At 36.1% G+C, this 26,649-nt stretch overlaps 2 long non-coding RNA genes and 1 pseudogene across 3 annotated transcripts; all 3 read left to right on the top strand.

Moving 5' to 3' along the window:
- Positions 1-3,063: 3,063 nt before the first annotated feature.
- Positions 3,064-3,637, top strand: LOC149219790 (uncharacterized). Its single transcript, XR_016248722.1, has 3 exons — positions 3,064-3,142; positions 3,233-3,309; positions 3,415-3,637. It is a non-coding gene; the product is annotated as an uncharacterized LOC149219790 (long non-coding RNA).
- Positions 3,638-5,522: 1,885 nt separating this feature from the next.
- On the top strand, positions 5,523-6,516 carry LOC149219789 (uncharacterized). Its single transcript, XR_016248721.1, has 3 exons — positions 5,523-5,601; positions 5,705-5,938; positions 6,026-6,516. It is a non-coding gene; the product is annotated as an uncharacterized LOC149219789 (long non-coding RNA).
- Positions 6,517-7,098: 582 nt separating this feature from the next.
- On the top strand, positions 7,099-22,520 carry LOC149219788 (protein TOPLESS-RELATED PROTEIN 2-like; annotated as a pseudogene). The gene is made up of 15 exons (XR_016249604.1): positions 7,099-7,161; positions 7,817-7,893; positions 7,998-8,236; positions 8,318-8,810; positions 8,951-9,032; positions 19,682-19,755; positions 19,859-19,957; positions 20,066-20,161; positions 20,343-20,451; positions 20,837-21,039; positions 21,158-21,325; positions 21,419-21,526; positions 21,811-21,951; positions 22,067-22,182; positions 22,274-22,520. The product of XR_016249604.1 is annotated as a protein TOPLESS-RELATED PROTEIN 2-like (transcript).
- The last annotated feature ends 4,129 nt before the right edge of the window (positions 22,521-26,649 follow it).

Here is a 26,649-nt window from a genome sequence, read left to right as displayed (position 1 = left end):
ATGAAAGAAATGGAAATGTTACACTGGGGTTCACATGTTCAGGGATTATTGTTCATGATTGTCGTTGTTATAATATTATCCAAGGGAAGCTAGTTATGTGTATGGTTAATTCATCACTATGTTTATTTATTCTTTAACCTCTCGTGGTTTATTAGTGATCTCATATATAATATTACTTTGTGTGGCAAACGACTACAGTTGTAATGCCTTGGAGGGTCGAGTGGAGATGATATCTTAGGAAATGTAGATTCAACATAGTGGATGGGTGAGTCATGTTTTCTCCCAACAAAATAGTGTTATTATTATTTGTGTGCTCAATGTTTTCTCCTTCTAGCATGGTTCCTAGGTAGTACTACTTAGATGATATACATAAAATGGTATGTTTAAATTTATATGCTTTTTCCTTCCACACACACCCCCACACAATGTGCCCTAGAGAGGAGGATAGTAAGGTCGAGCAAGCAAGCATCTTGAGAATTCGACCAATCAACCATTGTGCTAGTAGACAATGCTAGGATTATGGGTGTTCAATATGTTTAAATATGCTTAGATCACTCTTACAAAATGGATTATTTCTCTTATGATAACATTGATTGCATTATTCCTAGTAGAATTATGTCTAGTTTAGAAAACTTATATATTTTGAGATTAAGCATGCAATAGAAATGGCATGGAATTAAGTTGGATCACAAGTTCATGACTCAACTCTCTAGTTTAGATTTTATTAGAATTCTAATATTTTATTTTGTATCTGATGGTTGACTTTAGTGATCAAATATACGTAAAATACAAAATTAATTATCCTCTTATATAACAAAACTCAAAGACAAGTATGTTTCACATTATGATTGATTGTTGCATCCAACTCTCCAATTTAACTTTTATAATGATTCTAATATATTATTATGTATATATTGTAGATGGCATGTTCTGGTGAGCATGAGTAAGTGGAATACAAAATGGAATGTCTATCTTTATATAGAAAAATCTAGACGAGGTATGTTTGGTATAATGAATAATTATTCTTTTTGAATTATGCATGCCATTCCTATCTATCTTTTTTTTATTTTAACCTTATTCACCTCACATTTTTTCCTTTCTGCGAAGGAGAGGACACTACAGTAGAGATAATGTGCAAAGGGGAAGTTTGCAACATTTTTTTGTTGTTGATGTCTATATGTTTTTTTTTAAGTTCATGCCTTCAAAATCTGTAGTTTGACTTTTATTAGAAATCTAATATTTTATTGGTTAACTATTGCAGATGGCTTGTTCCAGTGAGCAAGAATACATGAAATACAAAATGTCCTTTCCCCTTTTATATAACCATCTCAAAGAAATGTGTGTTTCTTATTACGATTAATTATTGTGTACTCTCTAGTTTAACTTTTATAACGATTCTAATATCTTATTGTGTATCTTCTGTAGATGGTTTGTTTTGATGAGCACGAGCAAGTGGAATACAAAAAGTGTCCATCGTTATAAAACAAACTCTAGGGGAGTTGTGTTTCCTATTATGAATAATTATTGGTTTTGAAATATGTTTAACATTACTAATTGTGTGTGTATTTTAAGCTTATTCAACCCACTTTTTCTCCCTTTCAGCAGAGGACAACACATTGCAGGAGAGATGATGTGCAGAGGGGGTGTTTGCAATTTTTCCTTTGTTTTGTCTACATGTTTTGTTTTGTTGAGGTTGAGCATGGCCATGCTGTGTTGTACTCGTTTTCCTTTCTTTTGCATTTTTTTCTCGTTTTTTGTAGTTTGGTCTTGGTTTCGTTTGTTGTGTGTGTTGTACTTTTCCTTTGTTTTGTTTTTTTGTTCTTTTAATGTTTTTTGTAATTTGGTCTTGGTTTCGTTTGTTGGGTGCGGAAATGGAAATGAAAGAAGCAGACAAAGAAAATTGAGGTTCACCTTCATAAATGAAGGTGAGTCAACATTTCTATATGCAAAGCACTTCACTTAAAAGTATATTTTGCTAATTTGTGGCTCGATTTGTTTTCTATTCAAATTATTATATGTTTTATATATGCTCTCATAGTCAACTATATATATCTTTTTTATGTAGTGAACAACTACAATTGTATGGTCGACACAGGTTAAGTGGTGAAGATGCACTAGACATTCTACAAACATGGCACATAGGATGGGTGAGGCATACTTTTATCCTACACAATACTATTGTCCTTTAATGCAATGGAATATTTGTTAGTTACACAATGATTTATCATTTTGTCATGGTTTCGAGGTAGTATGATCTTGTTCATGGGTGTGAGATTCAAGAGTTTTCCTAGAACATTGATATGAAAGAAATGGAAATGTTACACTGGGGTTCACATGTTCAATGATTATTGTTTATGATTGTTGCTGCTATAATATTAGCCAAGGGAAGGTAGGTATGTGTATGGTTAATTCATCACTTTGTATATTTATTCTTTAACCTCTCGTGGTTTATTCGTGATCTCATATATAATATTACTTTGTGCAGCGAACAACTAGAATTGTAGTGTCTGGGAGGGTCGAGTGGAGATGATATCTTATGAAATGTAGATGCAACGCAGAGGATGGGTGAGTAATGTTGTTTTCCAACAAAATAGTGTTATTATTATTTGTGTGCTCAATGTTTTCTCCTAGCATGGTTCTCGAATAGTACCACTCAGATGATATACATAAAATGGTATGTTTAAATTTATATGCTTTTTTGGTCCACATCACACGCAGACCCCCACACAACGTGCCCTAGAGAGGAGGATGGTAAGGTCGAGCAAGCAAGCGTTTTGAGCTTTTGACCAATCAACCATTGTGCTAATAGACAACGATATGATTTTGGGTGCTCAATATGTTTAAATATGCTTAGATCCCTCTTACAAAATGGATTATTTCTCTTACGATAACATTGATTGTATTATTCCTAGTAGAATTACGTCTAGTTAGGAAACTTATATATTTTGAGATTTAGCATGGAATGTAAATGGACTGAAATCAAGTTTGATCACAAGTTCATGCCTTCAAATCTCTAGTTTAGCTTTTATTAGAATTCTAATATTTTATATTGTATCTACTGCAGATGGTTGATTTCAGCGACCACATATACGTAAAATACAAAATGGATTATCCTCCTTTATATAACAAAGCTCAAAGAAGAGTATGTTTCACATTATGATTGATTGTTGCATTCAACTCTCCAATTTAACTTGTATAATGATTCTAATATCTTGTTATGTATCTGTTGTAGATGGCTTGTTCTGGTGAGCACAAGTAAGTGGAATACAAAATGGAATGGCTATCTTTATATAGCAAACTCTAGACGAGGTATGTTTGGTATAACGAATAATTATTCATTTTGAATTATGCTTGCCATTACTATCTGTGTCTTTATTTTAACCTTATTCACCCCACCCTTTTTCATTTCAGCAGAGGAGAGGACACTACAATAAAGATAATGTGAAAAGGGGAAGTTTTCAATATTTTATTTGTTGTTTTCTACATGTTTTTTTTAAGTTCATGCCTTCAAACTCTCTAGTTTGACTTTTATTAGAAATCTAATATTTATTGTGTATCTATTGTAGATGGCTTGTTCTAGTGAGCAAGAATACTTAAAATACAAAATGGACTATCCCCTTTTATATAACAATCTCAAAGAAAGGTGTGTTTCTTATTACGATTAATTATTGTGTACTCTCTAGTTTAACTTATATAACGATTCTAATATCTTATTGTGTATCTTGTGTATTTGGTTTGTTTTGATGAGCACGGGCAAGTGGAATACAAACAGTGTCCATCGTTATAAAACAAACTCTAGGGGAGTTGTGTTTTCTATTATGAATGATTATTGGTTTTGAAATATGTTTAGCATTACTAATTTTGTGTGTATTTTAAGCTTACTCAACCCACTTTTTTTTCCCTTTCAATGCAGAACACATCGCTGGAGAGAAGATGTGCAGAGGGGATGTTTGCAATTTTTTCTTTGTTCTTGTCTGCATGTTTTGTTTTGTTGAGTTTAAGCATGGCCATGTTGTGTTGTACTTGTTTTCCTTTTTTTGCATTATTTTCTCATTTTTGCAGTTTGGGCTAGGTTTTGTCTATTGGATGTGTTGTATGCTTCCTTTGTTTTGTTTTTTTAATGTTTTTTTGTAGTTTGGTCTTGGTTTTGTTCATTGGGTGCGAAAATGGAAATGAAGGAAGCAAACAAAGAAAATTGAGGTTATTGTTCATAAATGAAGGCGAGTCAACATTTTTATATGCAATGCACTTCACTTAAAAGTGTCTTTTTCTAATTTGTAGTTCCATTTGTTTTCTATTCAAATTATTATATGTTTTATTTAAGCTCTCATAGTCAACTATATTGATCTTTTTTATGTAGCGAACAACTACAATTGTATGGTCTACACAAGTCAAGTGTTGAAGATGCACAAGACATTCTACAAACATTGCAGAGAGGATGGGTGAGGCATAATTTTCTCCTACACAATACTATTGCCTTTTAATATACTGAAATATTTGTTAGTTGCACGATGATTTATTATTTCATCATTGTTTCGAGGTAGTATGATCTCGTTCATGGGTGTGAGATTCGAGATTTTTTCTAGAACTTTGATATGAAAGAAATGGAAATGTTACACTGGGATTCACATGTTCAGGGATTATTGTTCATGATTGTCGTTGTTATAATATTAGCCAAGGGAAGGTAGTTATGTGTGTGGTTAATTCATCACTCTGTATATTACTTCTTTAACCTCTTGTGGTTTATTCGTGATCTTATATCTAATATTACTTTGTGCAGGAAACGACTATAATTGTAGTGTCTGGGAGTGTCAAGTGGAGATGATATCTTAGGAATGTAGCGCAGAGGATAGGTAAGTCATGGATTTTTTTCCAACAAAATACTGTTATTATTATTTGTGCACTCAATGTTTTCTCCATCTAGCATGGTGCTCGGGTAGTACCACTTAGATGAAATACATAAAAGGGTATATGCTTAAATTTATGTGTTTTTTTTGGTCCACATCACATGCACACCCCCACACAATGTGCCCTAGAGAGGAGGATGGTAAGGTCGAGCAAGCAAGCATCCTGAGCTTTCGACCAATCAACCATTGTGCTTGTAGCCAATGCTCGGATTCTAGGTGTTCAATATGTTTAAATACTGTTAGATCCCTTTTACAAAATGGATTATTTCTCTTATGATAACATTGATTGTGTTATTCCTAGTAGAATTACGTCTAGTTTAGAAAACTTATATATTTTGAGATTTAGCATCGAATATAAATGGACTAGAATTAAGTTGGATCACAACTTCATGCCTTCAACTATCTAGTTTAGCCTTTATTAGAATTCTAATATTTTATTTTTTATCTACTACCAATGTTTGATTTCAATGACCACATATATGTAAAATACAAAATAGATTATCCTCCTTTAATAACAAAGCTCAAAGACGAGTATGTTTCACATTATGGTTGATTGTTGCATTCAACTCTCCAATTTAACCTGTATAATGATTCTAATATCTTTTTATGTATCTGTGGTAGATGGTTTGTTCTGGTGAGCACAAGTGGAATACAAAAGGGAATGTCTATCTTTATATGGAAAACGCTAGACGAGGTATGTTTGGTATAATAAATAATTATTCGTTTTGAATTATGATTTCCATTACTATCTGTGTCTGTATTTTAACCTTATTCACCCCACCTTTTTTTCCTTTTAGCGGAGGAGAGGACACTACAGTAAAGATAATGTGAAAAGGGGAAGTTTGCAATTTTTTGTTTGTTGTTGTCTACATTTTTTTTTTTAAGTTCGCGCCTTCAAACTCTCTAGTTTGACTTTTATTAGAAATATAATATTTTATTGTGTATCTATTGTAGATGGCTTGTTCTAGTGAGCAAGAATATGTGAAATACGAAATGGACTATCCCCTTTTATATAACAATCTCAAAGAAAGGTGTGTTTCTTATTACGATTAATTATTGTGTACTCTCTAGTTTAACTTATATAACAATTCTAATATCTTATGGTGTATCTTTTGTAGATGGTTTGTTTTGATGAGCACGGGCAAGTGAAGTACAAATAGTGTCCATCGTTATAAAACAAAATCTATGGGAGTTTTGTTTTCTATTATGAATAATTATTGGTTTTGAAATATGTTTAGCATTACTAATTATGTGTGTATTTTAAGCTTACTCAACCCACCTTTTTTTCCCTTTCGGTGGAGAACACATTGCAGGAGAGAAGATGTGCAGAGGGGATGTTTGCAATTTTTCTTTGTTCTTGTCTGCATGTTTTGTTTTGTTGAGCTTGAGCATGGCCATGTTGTGTTGTACTCGTTTTCCTTTGTTTGCATTTTTTTCTCATTTTTTGTAGTTTTGTCTTGGTTTCGTTTGTTGGGTGTGTTGTATTCTTCCTTTGTTTTGTTTTTTAGTTTTTTTAATTTTTTTTGTAGTTTGGTCTTGGTTTTGTTTGTTGGGTGCGGAAACAGAAATGAAGGAAGTTGACAAAGAAAATTGAGGTTATTGTTCATAAATGAAGGTGAGTCAACATTTCTATATGCAATACACTTCACTTAAAAGTATCTTTCATTAATTTGTAGCTCCATTTGTTTGCTATTCAAATTATTATATGTTTTATATATGCTCTCATAGTCAACTGTATTGATCTTTTTTATGTAGTGAACAACTACAATTGTACGGTCTACACAGGTCAAGTGGTGAAGATGCACTAGACATTCCACAAACATGGCACAGAGGATGGATGAGGCATATTTTTCTCCTACACAATACTATTGTCCTTTAATACACTGAAATATTTGTTAGTTGCACAATGATTCATCATTTTGTCATGTTTTCGAGGTAGTATGATCTTGTTCATGGGTGTGAGATTCAAGCTTTTTCATAGAACTTTTATATGAAAGAAATGGAAATGTTACACTGGGGTTCACATGTTTAGGGAATATTGTTCATGATTGCCAATGTTAGAATATTAGCCAAGGGAAGGTAGTTATGTGTATGGTTAATTCATCGCTCTGTATATTTATTCTTTAACCTCTCATCGTTTATTCATGATCTCATATATAATAATACTTTGTGCATGGAACGATACAATTGTAGTTTCTGGGAGGGTCGAGTGGAGATGATATCTTAGGAAATTTAGATGCAGCACAGTGGATGGGTGAGTCATATTTTTTTCCAACAATAGTGTTATTATTATTTGTGAGCTCAATGTTTTCTCCTTCTAGCATGGTTCTCAAGTAGTACCACTCAGATGATATACATAAAATGGTATGTTTAAATTTATATGTGTTTTGGGTCCACATCACACGCACATCCTTAGACAACGTGCCCTAGAGAGGAGAATGGTAAGGTCGAGCAAGCAAGCATCTTGAGCTTTCGACTAATCAACCATTGTGCTAGTAGACACTGCTAGGATTCTTGTTGTTCAATATGTTTAAATATGCTTAGATACCTCTTACAGAATGGATTATTTCTCTTACGATAACATTGATTGCATTATTCTTAATAGAATTATGTCTAGTATAGAAAACTTATATATTTTGAGATTTAGCATGGAATATAAATGGACATCACAAGTTCATGCCTTCAACTCTCTAGTTTAGCTTTTATTAGAATTCTAATATTTTATTTTGTATCTACTATAGATGGCTGATTTCAGTGACCACATATATGTAAAATACAAAATGGATTATCCTCCTTTATATAACAAAGCTCAAAGACCAGTATATTTCACATTATGATTGATTGTTGCATTCAACTCTTCAATTTAACTTGTATAATGATTCTAATATCTTATTATGTATCTGTTGTAGAAGGATTGTTCTGGTGAGCACAATTAAGTGGAATACAAAAGGGAATGTCTATCTTTATATGCCAAACTCTAGATGAGGTATGTTTGGTATAATAAATAATTATTCGTTTTGAATTATGCTTGATATTACTATATGTCTGTATTTTAACCTTATTCACCCCACCTTTTTTTCCTTTCAATAGAGGAGAGGACACTACAGTAAAGATAATCTGAAAAGGGGAAGTCTGCAGTTTTTTGTTTGTTGTTGTCTACATGTTTTTTTTTTTTTTTTTAAGTTCACGCCTTCAAACTCTCTAGTTTGACTTTTATTAGAAATCTAATATTTTATTGTGTATCTATTGCAGATGGCTTGTTCCAATGAGCAAGAATACATGAAATTTGAAGTGGACTATCCCCTTTTATATAACGATCTCAAAGAAAGGTGTGTTTTTTATTAATTATTGTGTACTATCTAGTTTAACTTATATAACGATTCTAATATCTTATGGTTTATCTTTTGTAGATGGTTTGTTTTGATGAGCACGGGCAAGTGGAATACAAATAGTGTCCATTGTTATAAAACAAACTCTAGGGGAGTTGTGTTTTTTATTATGAATAATTATTGGTTTTGAAATATGTTTAGCATTACTAATTGTTTGTTTATTTTAAGCTTATTCAACCCACTTGTTTTTCCCTTTCAGTGGAGGACAACACATCGCAGGAGAGATGATGTGCAGAGGGGATGTTTGCAATTTTTCTTTGTTATTGTCTGCATGTTTTGTTTTGTTGAGCTTGAGCATGGCCATGCTGTGTTGTACTCGTTTTCCTTTGTTTGCATTTTTTTCTCCTTTTTTGTAGTTTGGTCTTGGTTTCGTTTGTTGGGTGTGTTGTACTCTTCCTTTGTTTTGTTTTTTTTAATGTTTTTTGTAGTTTGGGCTTGGTTTTGTTTGTTGGGTGCGGAAACGGAAATGAAGGAAGAAGACAAAAAAAATTGAGGTTACCGTTCATAAATGAAGGTGAGTCTACATTTCTATATGCAATGCACTTCACTTAAAAGTATCTTTCACTAATTTGTAGCTCCATTTGTTTGTTATTCAAATTATTATATGTTTTATATATACTCTCATAGTCAACTATATTGATCTTTTTTATGTAGCGAACAACTACAATTGTATGGTCTGCACAGGTCAAGTGGTGAAGATGCACTAGACAGTCTACAAACATAGCATAGAGGATGGGTGAGGCATACTTTTCTCCTACACAATACTATTGTCCTTTAATACACTGAAATATTTGTTAGTTGCACAATGATTTATCATTTTGTCAGGGTACTACTTTAAAAGTTGTGATGATAGAGTGATGCCCTTGAGATTAATGTTTCCACTGTTATGTATGATTCCACTGTGGACTTATGAGAGCCACAAGACATATGTGTACGAGCCACACAGGAATCATGTCATGGGTAGCGAGCTATAGGAACAAAGAGCCATTGTACAATAGAATAGCGAACCATAACACAAATGATCCAACCTAGAGTATGTTTGCCACAACAAATATGCTTTTGATAAAGAAGCGAGCCATCTTAGATATTTTCCAACCATAGAGTTACTGTGTGAGTCATAGAAACACTTAGCGAGCCATGGAGTATATAGAGAGGACCATAGGAAAATATGTGAGTCACGTAGTTTCTATGCGATGTCGTGATGCCACAGATGTAATCAATCCATAGAAAAATTATAATGTGAGAGGTAAGGATCCCACACTATCCTATTGTTCGTTGATCTTCCCACCTTGACCCTCAATAGTCGAGTGGTGGAACACTTGCATCCCATCACTTGAGCGAGATACCACTTATCATGAATGGTAAGGATCACACACTATCTCAAGTCTCTTCACCCATTGTCCAAATGAATGGTAGTCCCAACAAGCCTAGCTTGTGGGTAGGATGCATATTAGGGTGTACTCTATCAAGTCTCAGACTTGATGGTGGAGGGAGATACCCACTTGTCATAAGTGACAAGAATGAGATACCACTTACCATGAAAGGTAAGGATTACACACTGTCCTATTTTCTAGAATTCCCTCAACCCTAGGAGCTCTCTGGCTCCATTCCTGCCTTGGGATCTCAAATAGTGGGGAAGAGCATAGCTCAGTGTTTTCGATCAATTATGACCCTTTCCCAAGAGGGTCAGATACACCAATCCAAGCTGCTCTCTGAAGACCAAGAACTTCCCTTTCGACAAAGTCTTGGTGAGAATGTCAGCGACTAGCGCATTTACTGAAGCCTCATTGCTCCCTCTACACCATATCCCATATATAATGATATCTAATCTTGGAATGCTTGGATTGGTCCTAAAACAAGAGATTCTCTGAAAGTTAGATCACACTCATATTATCGCAGTATACTAACGCATGCTCAAACAACTCTCGAAAGAACTTTTTCAATCACGCGTCCTCGTAGCTAGCCATGCTATCAACAATTTTCTCTGACTCAATCGTACTCAAATCAACAGACTTATGGCAGACCCCAAGCTATAGCAGCACTCGGATGTGCTTTTCTTGCCAACAACATTTTCAGTCTCATCCAGGAAATCATGGTAGACCCCAAGCTATAGTAGCACCCGAATGTGCTTTTCTTGTCAACGACATTTTCAATCTCAGTTAGCATCGATGTATCCAGCAAGTTTCGGATAGTGTGTCTCATTCCATGATTAATTGTTTCATGTAGATATCTCAGCACATGGTTAGCATCAACCCAATATACATATCCAAGCTCTATTTGGTTCATACTACAAAGCAAGAATTCATTTGACTTCTAGCTCATCATGGGATCGATCAAATCTGAATATGAAGAGGAGTCTCTCTCAACTTCTTTAGTGTAAATCATCATGCCAAAGTCTCTGACAGCGTACTTCCCTTAACAAGGAAGTCCTCATCATCTCTCTATTACACTTATAATCCATTAGGGCTCAGAGATCAATCCCTCTGGTATTGAACACAGAGATGATTTGATCCTGTCAGAAATAAACTGTTAGGATATATCAAACCAAACATTAAGGACATACCTTCAACCTTGAAGAGAGGTCGGAGTCTGCATTAGATATTTATCAAACTAGACATGCCATGTCCAAGGGACTTGCTTGAGTCCATAAGGGACTTGCTTGAGTCCATATGGGACTTGCTTCAGTCTGAAATCATGAGACTCTTCTTATGTGCCTCAAAGCCTTGAGGGAGCTCCAAGAATGCTTCTTTTTAAATGTCATGGAGAAAGCAAACTTTTCATAAATCTGATAATAGTGCATCCAACAATGGTGCTAGGATCTCATTGTAGTCCTCTCCCTCTAAGGGTATCTTCCTTATTACTATTGAGCTTGATACCGCCAAAGCATCTAACATTACTTTGTGACTTTATACATGGTTGGGTGTTTGAATCAATTGTCCCCACTAGCACAATGGAAGAGATGGGAGGTCAATGTCTACATACAAATATAAAACGGAATGATATTTATAGCCATGGAACAAACAAAGGAAGAAGTCACAATAGGTATGAAAATACCATCGTTGTATTGGAGTTCTTTAAGCTAAAAGCAATCTCTAGCCAAAAATAATCACAGACCCAAAGTTTGTATAAGCGGCATTAGCTTTAGGGAAAAACCTGTGTGGAAGATAACCATTTTCTTGTATGGCAACTCATTGACCAAAACTGTGCACCAAAGTCCTATTTTATGAGATTCATTATGTCGGATTTGGTAACTGGCAAGGTGTACGAGAGTTATATTGTCCATAAACATAAAGAAACCAACATTTTTTGTAGTGATTCTCCTCACATGCATGGGTGGCCTAATCTTGTTGCAGGTTCCAAATATTTCTGAAATCATCACCCAACATGTGCATTGCTCCATGGCCCTTTTGTTTTCATTAGACGCAACAAATCGTAAGCTACCATGGTTGTATTAAATTTCCATGAAACTCTGTAACTTATTAGATGAATAACTGAAAACTGAAACTAGTTAATTTTCACTAAGATACAGAGCCTCTTAATAACCTATAAGCAGTAGAATAAAAACATAGAGATAAAAACACATCACACAAATTGACACAATTATTTTTCTCAAGAAACCCAATAGGGAAAACTGCTTGCTTGATGTAGCTATTTTATTAATTGTTCTTGGAGCAACTGAATCTATTACAAAGAAATTTGTCTCTCTTGAGAAAGTGTTATGCTTCTCACACATTTCCTAGCTGATACAACTGATCTTGGCTTGCCTTGATCACCACTTGATCTTGGTTCCTGCACACAATTCCTCCTCTGTTACCTCCTTCCTTGCGCACTTGAGCCCCTTATTCCTTGTGTTGTATCCTATTTCATAGCTCACTTCTAGCCCTATTTCTTAGCGCACTTGAGCTCCTATTTTTTAGGACCTTGCAGCTCCATACAACTTGCACACAACCAATTCTCCTAAATTCTAGCGCACTTGTGCCTCCTATTCTTTAGGACACAATTCCTGCACTCCACAATCAAGGCTCTCTCACACTAACTCGTGAGCTCTACCTTGTCACAAACTTTTGTGCACAAAACAGTGTGATTTACTTGTGCCTTTGTCCTCTCTTTATAGGTGAACTTCGATCCATGCAAGGAGGTCCAGCCTAATTTAGAACTCGAGCTCTGATGATGAGTTCAATGAGAGTGTTACTTGGTCTCCTTCCAATCATCATTGGAGTTGTTAATTCATGCTCTTTCCAATCAACAATGGATATCTAACTCACTCTTCCTTCAATCAAGACTGAAGACTAACTTGTTCTAACTGAACTGCTAACTACCACCTCATTTTGTAGTCAAATTGATGAAGACTCCTCTTTAACTCAAACTCCAACTGTATGCATTCTAACTTGATGATTATTCCAATAAAATGGAAATAACTCATCCTAACTAAAGTCAAACTCATGATCTTGTTGGCCAGCCCACTATCCGACTAGCCGAGACTCAAACTGTGATACTGGATGAGGCTCCTTTTGAGCTCTAATATGCTCGTGCTCTTAGGACTCCCTCAAATCTATGCTCTCCTCAACCCTCATGTCTCTATTCTACGCACTTCTCGCCTTGTTGCTCAAGGTTGTGCCTGTCTCTTCCTTACACCTATTTGCTTCTTACATCTAGAAGCTAAGTTATGGAGGTGAGCCTTACCTCTGTTGAAGATGACATCATAACCCTTGTCCTCAAGGTAGCTACTGCAACAAGGTTCTGCTTTAGGCTTGGAACATAGAGGAAATCTTTGAGATGGAGAGAGCTACCTGACTCCCTCTCAAAACTGACAATTACCAACTCCCTTAGTTGCGTACTTTCCATCATCTCCTAGCTCAATCTGAAATTGCATGTCCCTATCCTTCAAGTGGCTGAAATACTCCTTGTTCCCGGTCATGTGGAAGGATGCTCTTGAATCAATATACCATACACTGTTGTTTGTTGAGCTTGCCATGCAAGCTATCAATGAGAAATATTTCTCGAGCTGAGAAGAAAACACATCTACCTCAGTTGCTACAACCACATGATCCTTACTAGACTCCTTCCAATTAAGACATTTAGTGGCATGATGTCTGAACTCATGGAAATGGAAGCACTTGATCTTGCTTAGATCCTTCTTCTTCTCACCCTTTTGACAAGACTCGACCTCATCTACCTTAGTTTCTACAACCACATGATCCTTACTAGACTCATTCCAATTAAGACACTTAGTGGCATGGTGTCCGAAGTCATGGAAATGGAAGTTGATCTTGCTTAGATCCTTCTTCTTCTCACCCTTCTGACAAGACTCGACCTCTCCTTGGCCCTTCTTTCCCTTGGCTATGCTACCTTTGCCAACCAAGGCAAAGTTCTCCTCATCTTCTGCTGGAGCTTCTCTACCAGCTCTCATCCCTCTCTAGGTTTCTTCTTAAACATAATCACTCCATAACCTTTCCCAACTAGGAATATTCTCTTTGCCACTTACTGCATTCTGGAAACTATATAAAGACTTATGAAGTCCCAGAAGCGTAAGACTCACAAGGTCACTGTCTGCTATAGTCACACCCACTCCACTCCTTCAACATTTGTGCTTCATTCGATATGGGCTTATTGAATGGAGATGCATCATCATGAATCTACTACTCCTCTAAGGTTCGGTTGGGTCTAACCCATAAGAGAAGTGTTATGAAGCCAAGTCCCGTCCCATACAAGACAAGGGTATATGCGTCTGTCCAGTTTCATTGGGTAAATAGCAAGGGTAACAATTCTATCCAACCAACCCTCATGGGTAGATCTTCTATCCAGTTAAAGCAGGGTAATTGCCAGGGGAATTCTTCTTTCCTAAAGCTTAAGCAAACCACCAAGTAGCACACTTTTGCATACACCTCCTCTATCGAGTGATTGATCCTAGCCAGCATCTTAAGAACCCTACAAGTGTATAAGAAACATTTTCTCATCAATTATTGCACCTCACACGACAACATTATCTGTCCGTTGAACCGACTCACTTCACACTACATTGGCAGTTTGTCTGCCAGAATGCCGGTAGGTCAACCCCAGAAAGACTCATAAAACAAAGACTCCTAATCTGTTGTAGCTACCATTTTAGTTGTTGTAGTTGTCCCCCCCATGGAACACAGGGCTCCTACCTGGGATGATCGGCTTGGATACTTGGATTGGCTCGGATCCTAGTGATAGAAAACATCTGCATTCTCTAGTTTCATATAATAAATTTGCTCTGGGAAGAAAAAGATATATTATTCCTCATCGAGGCACTTAAAGTGAATTTGATTCTTAATAAACTATACCATTTAAGCTAGATAATTTCTGGAAGTTTCCCTATGATTGGTGGGACATCGTCGATTGCTCGTTGAGGCTCGACAAAAGAACATGGCTTGACAAAGAAATCAAGCTAGCTAGGGGGTTGGTCGAACACAAAAGCTGCCTAATAAAAGAACCGAGGCTTACTTCTTGCTTGCTGGGAGAATCTAGGTTGGTCAAAGAAATCGGGGTTGGTTGAAATCGTTAGGCATGGTGAACGTGGAGGTAGTGGCTAGAGATAATTGGCTTGCATCTAGCTCAAACAAAGCTGGTCAAAACCAAGGGCTGGCTGAAATCACCCGATTAAGAAGCTGGTACCCAGTGAATCTAGAGTCAGTGGTGTGCAAACGTTAGGCTTGGCAGAAAGAAACCCACGAAGTTGGTCAAACCCGTTTGAGGCTCGAGAGAGATAAAGTCGAAATGGATGGACCGATTAACATACCGGGTTATGTGGCGGCTTATTTGGAGCTATATGGGCATGGCCTCCCTGAATACATTACCTGATCTACTAAAGATTAATTTTCTGTGGGCTATCCCAGCATCCATCAGTTCCTTCAAAGAGAAGGGTTCATAGGGAAGTGATACCTCCTAAGCGAATAAATCGCCCTCTCTATTTTCAAGGGGTTTCAAGTGATTCTAGCTTTTTTACTAGCTTATCAATGACAGCGGTTGCTCTCTCTTTTGAAAGGGATCCTCTCTATTAAAAAAGGGGGCGATCCTCGACTATAAGACGGTAGGCTAGGCGTTGATCTAGTTGTCTATTTCCAGATAGCTCCCATGACACTCTCAGCCTGGTTCCACCTCCCTCCGGCTAGAGAGACTTTCTCCCTAAACGGTCTCATTATTGACAGGTTTTGGGGCCTCCTTTTACTCGGTCAATTCGCTCTTGAATTGGCTATCGAACTGTCGTTGTGTCCACAAGGTAAACAAAGTCAACAACTGGTTCTAGGATTGATGCATTAATACATTCAATGTAGTACCACCCATGTCTAGAAAATCCAGTTTCTATTTCCAGCTCGCAATAGCTCAAACGCACACTGGCACAGTGGTTGCGCCCAGGATGGCCTCGTTGACTGAGGAATCGAATGAAGTGAAGAAGATCGAGTCAGAATAAGACGCCCACTAACAACATAAAACAAAAGATTGGAAAACACAGTGATTTATACAATTTAAAGCCCTATTTCCAGCCTTATTTGAAGCTAGCCAGTTTCTTGAATGTGAGTGAACTTTGAAATATATGTGATGATGGGCTCTCCTTTGGTCATCTAGATACTTCTTAGCTTCTCTTTGAGAGCAAGCATCCTGGCATCACTGCAACCCTGATACATATCTAAGATGGCTTTAAACATATGATATGTTGTCTTCTTCTCATGGAGATGAGGGATAATATGATCTTTGATCCCCTCAAGAATGATCATCCTTGCCTTGGTGTCATTCTTGTTATGTTGGATCAACTATTGGTCATCTTGAGGCGGAGGTATTGCCTGCTTCACATACTTGAGCACCCTATTATCTTCCAACATCCGCTCCTTCCATGCACAAAAATTCGAGGCTCCTTCTAAATTGTGATCTGACCTCAGTGCTTGGAACACCATATTGTTATCCAAAGAACTACTCTTCTTTTCAAACTCTTGCACAAGCCTTCTTCATGATCTGCGTTGTCCACTAACTGGTCAATCTGGTGCTGGTTTTTATACTGATCTCTGCTTTGATACCATGTTAAATTTCCATGAAACTCTGCAACTACTTAGATACAAAGCCTCTTAACAACTTATAAGCAGCATAATAAAAACATAGAGATAAAAGCACATCACACAAATTGACACACTTATTTTTCTCAGGAAACCCAAGAGGGAAAATCGGCTTGCTTGATGTGGCTATTTTATTACAAACCAATTTGTTTCTCTTGAGAAATCATTCTGCTTCTCACACAATTCTCAACTGATGCAACTGATCTTAGCCTGCCTTGATCACTACCTAATATCGGTTCCTGCACACAATTGTTCCTTTGTTGCCTCCTTGACTTGCTCTGCAAACCTTGTTGTCTTGCTTCAATTCTGTTGCTCCATCCTTGCACACTTGAGCCTCTTATTCCTTGCATTGATCTCCTATTTCCTAGCGCACTTGAGCTCCTATTTTTTAGGACCTAGCGCCATTCAACCTGCGCACAACCAATTCTCCTAAATTCTAGCGCACTTGTGCCTCCTATTCTTTAGGACAATTCCTACGCTCCATAATCAAGGCTCTCTCACATTAACTTGTGAGCTATGTCTTGTCACAAACCTTTGTGATTTACTTGTGCCTTCGTCCTCTCTTTGTAGGTGAACTTCAATCCATTCAAGGAGGCCCAACTTAATTTAGAACTTGAGCTATGATAGCTAATTAACTGAGAGTGTTACTTGCTTTCCTTCCAATCATCACTAGAGTTCTTAACTCGTGCTCTCTCCAATCAATACTAGAGATAAAGACTCCTCTATAATTGAAGCTCCAACTCTATGCATGCTAACTTGATGATCATTCTAGTAAATTGGAAATAATTCATCCTAACTGAAGTCTTACTCATGAGGACGATTTGAGGTCTTCTCTGGCTAACGCACAAGCTGGAAGACCTTGCTCGCTACATTTTCAACAGATTGGCAAAGCTATTGTATATAACTACCAACCTGTGTGATGTTGCAAAAATATGAATTGAATTCGTAGACAAAAAAATGGGAAGACTGATAACTCTCATGCCCAACAAAATCTCTTTCTTATCAAATAATTTCACAAGCTATCTCAGCTAACCCCTATCACAAGTTCTCAGAGTAAGTCTGCTTGATTTTTTATGTCAAAATATTTCTAGAGAGGGGTCTCCCACCATGGGAATTCAATATGTTCTTGTCTAAATTCTGACCGAAATCATTAAAGGGCATTTGTTGGTGTGTAATAAGTTATATTTACTACAATCCATCTTGATTGTCTGCAGTTTGCAGCAGCAATGCTTTGATCTCCTTGGCTGTAACATCTTCCTGCGTGGATTGCTCTACTCGAAATACATCTAGTGCAAATCCATTGAGAAGCTTATGATTGTAACATCTTCCTACGTGGATTGCGTTGCTCGAAATACCCTTTCCATCCTATTGTCCATCTATTTTATGCTTGATTTAATCTGTCAGCAATTGGTGGTGGATGCTGAGAGTTACTACATTTTATTCAATTCTTGAGTTTTAGCGAAGTCAATCATGTTCAATGTCGGTTTCTTTAATGGCTTCTTTCAACTTATTAAATTCCCTTGTAGTACTCCCCTATATTAGCATCTGAGTAGACCCATAGTTCTTCCACAACTCCCGAGTCTTGAGGTTCTGGACATCCTCCTAATGGAGGGCTAAATGTGTTGATAGCATTTTTGGAGGCACAAGTGTTGAAGTGGAAAGAAATTTTTTCAAACACCAAGGAAAATGGGCCAAAATCAAAGCTGGACTAGAGAATGTTGACAAAGGCATTTGTGGTGGGAAGTGTCCCTTTATTCATGTAGAATCAAAGGAAAATTTCTAATACATCCTAGCAAGATAAAAAGGAAAGAGAAAAGAGCTAAAGAGTAAGATTAGCAAATACATGTTGATATAGGGTCATCCCTTATCAAAGTTAAAAGGTGATTGAAGATATTTTGTTGTGTGTGATATATGGAAAACATCTTGAATGAACTTTGAAGGCCATCATCCTTCATGGTGGCCAAGATCATCTAAACTAGTCAATTTATTGCTCTTCTTGTTATGAGTGCTCAGATGCCCAAGCAATTAAGTTTAAGATGATGTCTTGTTATGAGTGCTCAGATGCCCTAAGCAGTTAGGTTTGATCATCTCATAATTAGTAATTGATATTTTCCATCTCCTGATAATACAAAGTAATTTGCTAATTTCCATTATCAAAGTTAAAAGGTGCTTGAAGATATTTCGTTGTGTGTGATACATGGAAAACATCTTGGATGAAGGCCATCATCCTTCATGATAGTCTGAACTAGTCAATTTATTGCTCATCTCTTGTTATGGGTGCTGAGTTGCGCGAAGCAATTAAGTTTGATCATCTCATAATTAGTAATTGATACTTTTCCATCTCCTAATAATACAAAGTAATTTTCTAATTTATTAACTTCCAACATTATAACCTTGGGCCACTTGAATAAATGTTATATGATGAAAGAGAATTAACAAGGCCTTACATCTTTGAGTAACTGGGAATGTTTAATGTTTTTAGGTATCGCATTGTTATTCATTAGTTGGCATTGTTACATATTGCCCTCGTTTTTAGGTATCACATTGTTATTCACTAGTTGGCATTGTTACATATTGCCCTCTTCATTTTGGAACGAGGCAAGAACTCTCAATCAAGGTTTAAATGTTATGAGTATGGATTTCCATCCTCAGCAGCAAACAATTCTGCTAGGTGATTTCAAATTCCATTCAATACAGTTCTTCATTTAAATAAATTCCTCAAGTCAATTTGGAAGATGTACTTTTTATATTTATAAATATGTTCACACTGGCTAGTGGTTCAAATTTGGATTGCTGAATTTATCGATCAGTTGGAACAAATGTTGGTGACATTGCAATTTGGGAAGTGGAATCTCGAAAAAAAATTAGCTTTCAGGAACTTTAACGTTTGCAGGTAGATGATTTTTTCATAAATTAGTTATGTAATTTAAGTTGGAAAAATATACATGTATGAATTGATCTTGAAAAGGTTTTAGAGTTCTTTACTGGAGTTGATCATTAGCGCTAGCCTTAGGTAAACTGTTATACATGTTTTGTTATGTTTTCTTAGTCTGCTCTTGTGAAAAATCCAACTGTATCAGTGAATCGTTGTATTTGGAACCCAGATGGGGCAGTCCTTAGTAACTTAATATATATACTCTTATTCATTAATAATTTGCTTTGATATCATTTCCTTCTTTATACATCAATGTGAGTGATTTGTAATAATGCCATCTACAAATGCCTCTGGTCTCCTTTTGGTTGGTTGCGCACCAATATAATGGTGTGCTACGCCCTCTATTCAGATACTGACATGCCTGCATTTGTGTTATAGGAGTTGTGTTTTCCAAGCGTATAGTTCACATATATTCTTATACTGAGGCAGGTGATTTGAGACAACATCTAGAGGTTTGCTTACATGCTTAAAGGCCAATCTGTACATTCTTGTAGGTCTGTAAAATTAAGTTTGTATTGAAAATATAATTTATTAACATTGATATAATTTAAACAGATTGACGCACATGCTGGTGGTGTGAATGATATTGCTTTTTCACACCCTAGCTACTATCTCTTCATAATAATTACATGTGGGGATGATAAGACCATCAAGGTAATCTGCTTTATCATGTGTCAAGACTCATTCTAATAGTTGTCGTTTACTTATCTGTATATGAAAATTAAAAAAAAGAAGAAAAAAAAATATTGTCTGTGCTTGTAGGTGTGGGATGCAGTCACTAGTCGAAAGCAGTACACATTTGAAGGTCATGAAGCAGCTGTATGTTCTGTTTGTCCTTACCAGTAAGAAAATATTCAGGTACTTTGTTCCTTGAGTCCTGAAGAATTTATGTGAATTTCAATTGAGGACTAGTTGTTTTGAAGTTACATTGCATATTCTATTTTTGTTTGATGTTTGAATTTCTGTGAATTTTTGGCCATATGAAAAATACTTTATTGCACTAAAGATAGATGGATTATGATTCTTTGTTTGTATGCAGTTTATTTTTTGTACAGCTCTTTATGGAAAGATCAAAGCCTGCTTGTATGATCTTGCGGGATCTAGGGTGGACTATAATGCTCCGGGCCTTATTGTGCTGATGGAACAAGGTAAAATGTTAACTTGGAATGGTGTTTTGTTTGTACCAGCTGGAGAGAGAGAGAGAGATGAAGCAGTTGGATGCACGCATTTTCTTCCTTCTGCCTTGAACCCCTAGCCTGGAGCTATGGGCACTACTTCATGCTTGAAGAAGTTGAGATGTAGGTGTTGTCGGGTGGTGAGGTAAATGATCAAATTGTATCCTTGACCTTTCTGTAGTTAAAATAAGCAATGGATGTAGGAAGTCAAGATGGATGGTATTAGGACCGGTGTTAAAAGAGATGATAAGTATAAGTGTCTTCATGTGGATCTGAGTTTTATTTTCTCCAATTTTCTATTTGCTGTGTCAAGTCCATGTCCTTTCTGAAGTATATAATCATTTGTATTTTCTGTTAGGCTCTTCTCCTGTGGAACAAGTAAAGATGGTGATTCGTACCTGGTTGAGTGGAATGAAAGTGAGGGAACAATCAAGCGGACATATTCTGCAATTTGAGACAACCAGGAATAGGTTCTTGGCAGCTGGTGATGAATTTCAAATAAAGTTATGGGACATGGATAACACCAACATCCTGACAACAATTGATGTTGATGGTAGTTCGGTAAGAAGTTATTTTTGGAAATGAGAATGGTTTATTTTTAGAGTTTCAAAACATTATTTCAAGTTTTCTTGATCACATCTCAATGTATAATCCTCGTGTTATTTGCGAAATAACCCAGGCTAGTCCTCGCTTTCGTTTCAGCGAAAATGGTTCCCTGTTGGCAGTCACAACGAATGACAATGGCATAAAGATCTTACCCAACGCAGACGGATTTCACTTAATTCGCATGCTGGAGAGTAGATCCTTTGAAGGAACGAGGGTGCCACCAGAGACAATGGCAACAAAGGTAAATTGCTTCTTCCATGCACATTTACTGTGTACATGCACTACTAATTAATGGTAAAGTTTAAACTCTAACTAGTTCATTTTTACTATGCAGACTTCAATTGCGAATGCCATGCCTCCTGCAGTCACTGCTCCTGGTTCCCTTCGCAGTGTTGTAGAACGTTCGGACAGACTTCCACCTGCATTGTCAATGACCAATTTTGTAAGAGCTTTCTCTTAGAGTGATTTCTTTAGAATCTAGCATATTTGTCCAGCATTATTCAGTTTAGTTTGTTACATATATCTTATCATTTTCTAAACTTTCACTCAGAGTCCAGATATTGTTGCTTTCGAGTTTCCATATAGCATAGGATTTTGTTCTTTTCCGCGTTCACATGCTCTATTAGCCATTATTTTGGCATATCTTTTATAGGAATAGGATGATATTATCAATGATGTCTAACAATTATCTGACACTCGAGACAACATATGTGCAGAGTAGTATAGACAGACAGTGGGACCCCAGATGTTAAACGAAGGCTTCTAGATGAGGTCACAGACAAGAGCAAGAACTGGAAATTGACTGAGATCACTGATTCAGGTCAGTGTAGGTCTCTCAAGTTTCCTGACAGAATGCATGCTAGCAAGGTATGCAATCATCCCTCTATTACAGAAAACACCAAAGGTTGACATACTTTACAATTTTTTGTGCTACAAATTTTGTCGATATTGGTCCAAACAAGTAATGTGCTATTTCTTGCAGGTGGTAAAACTGATATACACCAATTCCGGTGTTGTTGTCTTAGCACTGACATCCAGTGCTCTCCATAAGCTATGCAAATGGCTGCGGAGTGACCGAAATCCATCCGGAAAGGTGGGGTTCTTTCGTATTTGTTGTTTGCTTCCTTTTTATTTTAGCTTGTTTTATTTATTTGTTTGTTTGTTATACTTTTGGATATATAATTTGCAGCTGTATTTTATGTAGTAATAATCGACGAGTAACTAAGAGTTCGTATTTTGTTCCACCGTCTGCAGCGAGTATTCCAACACAGATGTGGCAGCCAGCTAGCGGGATTGTTATTAATAATGACGTTGGTGATACAAATCCAGAAGAAGTTGCTACTTGTCTAGCTTTGTCTAAGAATGATTCCTATGTAATGTCTGCTTCCAGTGGCAAGGTCTCCTTGTTCAATTTGAATGTAATGTTCCTTATCTAATTCAAAGGCTCCCAATTTATCTAAATCAGTGGTTTCATGGGATGTTAATTAGTGATATATTTCCAGGTCATGACAACTTTCATGCCACCTTCTCTGGCAGCCACTTTTCTGGGTTTCCACCCTTAGGACAATAACATCATTGCAATTGGCATAGAGAATTCATCAATTCAAATATACAGTTGATGAGGTGCTGCCTGTGGCATGCTCTGAACTGGCCATTTTTATAGGTAAAAGAAAAGCTCAAGGGCCACCAAAAATAAAACACAGGCCTGGCTTTTTCACATGTTTTGAATGTGTTGGTATCTTCTAGAGCTGATGCCCAGGTATATGGTTTCTTTTCTTATTAAATATAGTCTGACTCCGTGATGTTCACTTTAAAGTTTACATAAATTTATGGAGTGGAAATGTTCATATACTCACAACCACGTCTTTTGGCAGTTATGTCCATGGGGCATAGATGGGTGGGACAAGCGAATGGTTTCTTTTCTTATTAAATATAGTCTAACTCCGTGATGTTCACTTTAAAGTTTACATAAATTTATGGAGTGGAAATGTTCATATACTCACAACCACGTCTTTTGGCAGTTATGTCCCTGGGGCATAGATGGGTGGGACAAGCGAAAGTCAAAAGTTGTACCAGTACAACCAGGAAGACCGTCACCACCAGTGGGGGATACAAGAGTACAGTTTCACAATGATCAAATTCACCTGTTGGTTGTGCATGAGAGCCAGCTTTGCTATATATGATGCTTCCAAGATCGTCACCACCAATGGGGATACAAGAGTACAATTTCATAATGATCAAATTCACTTCTTGGTTGTGCATGAAAGCCAGCTTTACTATATAATAATATATGATGCTTCCAAGTTGGAGCGCTGGTTTCTATGTAAGCACGTGTAAGCATTGTTGAATTCAAACATAGACAATGCTACTTACCTTCTGTATCTGATTGGATGACCTTGTTACATGGTTGCATTGCAGTGGTCTCCTCATGATTCCCTATCTGCTCCCATTTCAAGTGCCATATACTCATGTGACAACGTCCTAGTTTATGCGAGCTTCTGAGCTTCTATCATAGTGCAGTTGGAGTGTTTGATATAGAAAACTTGAGGCCTTAATGTCGCATTGCTCCTTCTACATATTTACCATCAGGAATGAACAGGTAAATGGGCTCTTTCATTCTGTCATGGTTGATACATCAATTTTTTAGATTTGGATTTTGACCAGGCATATTATGATATTATTTTATGTTTGGACTTCCCCAGATAATGGAACTGTCGGATCAAATCCGACATTAAGTAAGCAAGGTTGGGAACCACCCTCAAGGATCCCAGCCCTCAAGGTTGTCCGACATTAAGTAACCAAGGTTGGGAACCACCCTCAAGGTAGTTCAATGGAAACATAAGAATAATTAAGTGCACTCTTTATTTACGAGAATACCTTTATTAGTTCATTGGAAACATAAGAACAATTTGAAGTGTACTCTTTATTTACAAGAATAACATGAATAATGGTAGCGTCTTGTCAATGAAATACCTCGCTTGTGTTGGAATTCTATCAAGATTGTAATTTTCATCAGATATTGTTCAGCCAATGTAAATGAAAAATGAGTATCTAGGCACAATCCTGGCCATTGATTTTTCTGGGTCATGTAAAAATTGAAAGTCGGTCATAGGAGCATAATTTATGAATGTTCATTCGGGTTTCTCAGTGTCTGTATTCGAAACTGTTCTTTTTACCACATGAGTTTTTTTTCATATGTTCATGTGCATTCAGGCAACATTATTTCGATATTATTAAAAATACCGAATGATATTGAAATATTTCAATTGAGAAAACATTAATTATACATGAGTTTCTACAATTGACTCAACAATGGCTTTTTTGGCTGAGTCAAGGATGGCTTATTTGGCATGTGTTTTAATTTTTTTTGGGCTAAATCATCACTTTTTATGGTAAACATATTGTTTCTACAATTGACTCAACGTTTAATTTGCGGCTAAATCATCACTATTTATGGTAAGCATATTGTTTCTGCAATTGACTCAACGTCTACTTTGTGGCTAAGTCATCACTATTTAGGGTAAACATATTGTTTCTGCCATTGACTCAATGAACTTTCTTGTTTGATGAGATTATTGGTTTAAACATATTGATACAGATATTTACAGAGAGCAAAAAACTTTCAGTTGATGTGATAATGCTCACATCGCTGTAACCTTTGTGTTTTGTTTTCTCGGCCTCGCTGAGGGGAGAGATGGAGAGATGAGATCCTTTCCTTGTAAAGTTGTAATATCACAAATTTTGGGTATCAGATTTTGAAGTTGTAGTTGTAATATCTGACTGATATCTCTTTAATAAGAGTCTTCATTTATGCCATTGGTAGTTATATCTCCTTAATAAGAGTCTTCATTTATGCCATTGGTAGTTATATCTCCTTAATAAGAGTCTTCATTTATGCCATTGGTAGTTGCAGATGTTTTTATGCTATTTACAAGTTGAACATATTGATACAAATATTTACAGAAAGCAAAAAACTTTCAGTTGATTTGATAGTGCTCATATCGCTGCAGCCTTTGTGATTTGTTTTTATCCCCTTGCTGAGGGGAGAGATGAGATCCTTACCTTCTGAAGTTGTAATATCACAAATTTTGGATATCAGCTTCATGGGAGGCTTTGGTAGTTGCAAATATTTTTATGCTATTTACAAGATGGAGAGATTCCAACCAATTTCAAAATGTTTGGAATAGTGTTTGTATTAATAATAATGTTGAAATAATGTCATGTCATTTGTCATTCGGTATTTTTAATAATATCGAAATAATGTTGTTGTGTTGATACCATATACAACCTCATTTTAGTTCTCAAACTCTACTGTTTTCAAACAATACAAATGGAATGAAATTTGATAATATATAAAGGGTTTGAAAAGTATAAATGGAATGAAATTTGATAATATATAAAGTGTTTCAAATGTGCGATGTCTTTTTTCCATATTTTAAATAATAAAATTATTTTCAAAAAAATACAAATAAAAAGTAAAAGTCATTTCAAACCATACAAATGGAATGAAGTTTGAAAGTTCAATAATTGGGTTAATTAGGGAATGAAGTCTGAAAGTTCAATAATTGGGTTAATTAGGGAATGAAGTCTGAAAGTTTAATAATTTGGTTAATTAGGGTTGGGGTGGTTGAGGGATAATTGGGTTAATTAGGGTTGGGGTGGTTGAAAGTTTAATAATTGGGTTAATTAGGGTTGGGGTGGTTGAGGGAAATGGTTATGCTTTTCTTGATCTAAAATTCAAGTCATTGCTCCTAAAATGATGAGCATTTGTTGTATCAGATTTGTGCTTTGTGAATATAAATATATTTGTGGATTGGTCTAGTATCAACAACCTCACTTTAGTTCTCAAACAATACAAATATTCAAATCATCGCTCGTAACATGATGAGCATTTGTTGTATCAGATTTGTGCCTTGTGAATATAAATATATTTGTGGATTGGTAGTATCAGCAACCTCACTTTAGTTCTCAAACAATACAAATATAAATGAATGAAGTTTTAAAATTTAATAATCGAGGTTAATTAGGGTTTGGGTGGTTAAGAAAAATGGTTATAATTTTCTTCATCCAAAATTCAAATCCTCGCTTGTAATATATGATGACCATTTGTTGTAATGGTTTTGTGCTTATGAATATTATTGTATTGGATTTTTGCCTTGTGAACATAAATATATTTGTCACTTTAGTTCTCAAACAATAAGTCTAAAATTCAAATCCTCGCTTGTAACATATGATGAACATTTGTTGTAATGGTTTTCTGCTTATTAATATTATTGTATTGGATTTGTGCCTTGTGAACATAAATATATGTCACTTTAGTTCGCAAACAATACAAATGTAATGAAGTTTGAAAGTTTAATAATTGAGGTTAATTAGGGTTTTGTAATGAAGTTTGAAAGTTTAATAATTGGGGTTAATTATGATTTAGGTAGTTGAGGATATGGTTTTAATATTTTCCATCCAAAATTCAAGTCATTGTTGGTAATATGATAAGCATTTGTTGTAATGGTTTTGTGCCTATGAATATTATTGTATTGGATTTGTGCCTTGTGAACATAAATATAT

This window comes from Pinus tabuliformis, chromosome Q (assembly GCF_031772625.1).
Source record: "Pinus tabuliformis cultivar Carrire ecotype Pingquan chromosome Q, CPIR1, whole genome shotgun sequence".
In the NCBI taxonomy this organism is placed as follows: Eukaryota; Viridiplantae; Streptophyta; class Pinopsida; order Pinales; family Pinaceae; genus Pinus; species Pinus tabuliformis.
Note: the sequence above shows the minus strand (reverse complement) of the source record. Positions and strands in the feature narration are given on the sequence as shown.